The sequence below is a fragment of the Zingiber officinale genome, chromosome 6A (assembly GCF_018446385.1).
Source record: "Zingiber officinale cultivar Zhangliang chromosome 6A, Zo_v1.1, whole genome shotgun sequence".
In the NCBI taxonomy this organism is placed as follows: Eukaryota; Viridiplantae; Streptophyta; class Magnoliopsida; order Zingiberales; family Zingiberaceae; genus Zingiber; species Zingiber officinale.
The window spans coordinates 32,420,832-32,423,863 of record NC_055997.1 but is presented as its reverse complement, the minus strand read 5'-3'; the positions used below and the strand labels follow the sequence as shown (position 1 = coordinate 32,423,863).

At 32.6% G+C, this 3,032-nt stretch overlaps 1 pseudogene; it reads right to left on the bottom strand.

Moving 5' to 3' along the window:
* The window catches only part of LOC121996234, a 9,285-nt pseudogene extending 6,737 nt beyond the window's left edge, over positions 1 to 2,548 (bottom strand).
* Between the last annotated feature and the right edge of the window lie 484 nt (positions 2,549 to 3,032).

The following is a 3,032-nucleotide window of genomic DNA, read 5'->3' as shown; positions in this document are numbered from 1 at the left end:
ATATTCTATTCTATTTGTAATTTGATTACAAATAAAATATAAAAGAGAGAAATCAAATGTTTAGATATTTTATTTGTAATTTGATTACAAATAAAATATATATATATGAGAGAGAAATTAAATATTTAGATATTCTATTTGTGATTACAAATAAAATATAAAAGAGAGAAATCAAATATTTGACAATATTATAAATATTCTCACAAAAAATAATACACGTTCCCCTCCCTACTATATAATACATCTCTCTCCCCTCTCTCTTGTGCTATATAATACATCTCTCTCTCCCTGGAAGTAGAAGAGAATTTTTGGTAAAAAATTCTATAATTGTTTTTTGTCAGAAAAATTAGGAGAATTAGCTCACACTTTTGTCTATCGGTTGATTCAAAGAATTGATGAGGAAGATCGTGGAGTTGAAAGAACTTCGGCGACCTGCAAATCTTAGATACGAACTCAAGGTAATGATTCTAATTTTTTTTAAAAAAATTGTAAATAAAATATTATAATATTTGTATGTTAAATTATAAGAAGATTTATAAAAGTTCTTATAATTAAACAAGATCACTTGTCCGATCTAAACAAAATTATTTTATTATGAAAAAATTTTAAAAAACATTTAATCTATTTTTCATATCTTCCATTGCGCAACAGTTAAAAACCAACGGTCATATATTCCAAAGCAAAGACCACGGACTTCCAACGCATGAAATGTTAAAGCTTCTATAAAACCCGGCAATGCCATCCGATTGCAAGGTCTTCCGGTAAACATCGACGAGGTCATTGAACTGTCTTCCTCCCCCTTTCTTAGCTGCCTTGGCATAATTTGCGAGAATCCAAAGAGTAAACAAAGAACAAGGAGCAGGCACCAGCAGCTCCACCCGAGGCAAGATTGCCAGCAAACCACTTCCAGTATCCATCTCTGTCTTTCTTAAAGTTAAACATCCGCTTGAAGTAATCCTTGAACGCAAAGTTCAGTGCCTAGCGAAGGAAAAAATGGAAAAGATCAGCGATTAGAGCTGACAGAAAATAAATCAATACTTATATAAATGACTCGTGTCGAAGCATAAAACATACGAACGTACCTGAGTTGGGAAATAACGAATAACATTAGCAGTGTTTCCTCGCCACAAAGACAAAGCACCTTCTTCTCTAATTGTACGGCAAAAACAATCTGAAATTCCTTTATAAGGTTCAGAGAGCCGACCAGCCTTGATCATTTCGTCCTGATTCTGAATCAGCAGCTTCACTCGTTCAATAGGAGCAGCAGCTGTCTAGGAAACAGCAGCAGAAACTCCGCCCATGAGAAAATCAATAGTAAAGTTTTTAAATCCTTTCTCAGCAGGAGCCTGGGCAAAAACAGGTGATACAGACACAATAGCAGGGAGTCCATTATTCCAACTTTCCGCATGTGTGCTTGGTGTCTGAAACCTCCAACTTAAGCAGTTTGCAATCGTGAAACGTCTCTCGTACATGGAAGGATTATACAAGCTGCATCTCTGAGATAGCACATCTTGTGAAAATCGGGACCTAAGATGGAATTGGCCAGACAATTTCTGTAATACACTTGGGTGATTAACCTGATCAGCCATGTTGTAAACAAAGGACCTATATATCATCCACAATCAAAGTCTGTCAAGCTTTCCAAACGTAAAGCAAAGAAACAACAGCATAAATTAACAATGTAAACAAATTCCATGCCCACCAAGTATAATCGATAAGTTAAAGTCACACTTAAGAAAGAATAGGGAAGACATAACTTATTGATCAATAATCTCAGATCATCTTCTATGCTGCAGTGAATGTATCATCGTGCACTTATAAATTGTAAAATATCTGACCACATTAATGCATAATCACACAAGTATTATGTATTTTAAGCTACCATGTTTGTGCCGTTACACGGATAAATGAATTATGTATCGCCATCACATTTCCACCACAGCAGGATAGGTAAAAAATATCTTCAAGCAAAAGATATAGTTGTATAGGATTCTAGTTCATATTATTTAAATTTCTTAGTTAAGGAAGTGCCACACAAAAGCATCAACTATCTATTCTATTGTGAATGCACAGTCCAAAGATCAAGATCACCACTATAGAAAGACACGAGAATCTTCAAGTTGGGCAATTTCATAAATGTAGATATCAAAAATAGAAAGACACGAGCTACAAGTTTTAAGATCGATAGTGCCCCTTCCAGATCTAAGTGCTAGAATAAAATCACGCCCAATTTAAATAAAGAACGAGGTAGCATACCATTCCCAATCTGCGCGAATTACAAAAAAAAATATATATTACTTCTAAAAGACATGAACAAAACCGATCTATAGGAGAATGGCTCAAAAGATGATGAAGCATATTATAAGGGCACAGATTTCGCAGAAAACAAATCGACCAACTAAAAACACAATCGATCTGCTCAGATCTCTACGACCAGCAAAAATGAGAAGGCAATCAGAAATGATCATAAGAAATATAACATGAGTAGATCTAGAGGGAGGAGCAGGAATTTTACCCTTCGAGCTTCAGAAATCTTCCTCTTCCCTCTTTTCTCGGAGCCGGTGGAAAAGGTTTCGACTTTTAATATTTTGAATGTGCCAAAGATGTTTTTTTTAATAATAATAATAAATGGTATAGCTATTTTTTTTTAAAAAAAACTAATTTATTTTTTCCCATTAAATAAATAAATTTTCAAAAAAAAAAATATAATTCAATATTTATCCTTTCAAGTAGCTCACTCATAAATCAATTCACTAAACATTTTGATAAAATATACTGAAATAATTTTTCCATTTAAAATTTAAAAATAAAATGGATATTTGCTTGGCTTTTCTTGGCTACATTAAATATTTTGATAAAATATACTGAAATAATTTTTCCATTTAAAATTTAAAAAAAAAATGGATATTGCTTTTCTTGGCTACATTAAATATTTGTATTTAAAAAAAAAACGTCGATGATTGTTTAATTGTCTTTTCAACACATTCTTTTGTTAATGCACATACGTGTGTAAAAATCATTAAAATATATAA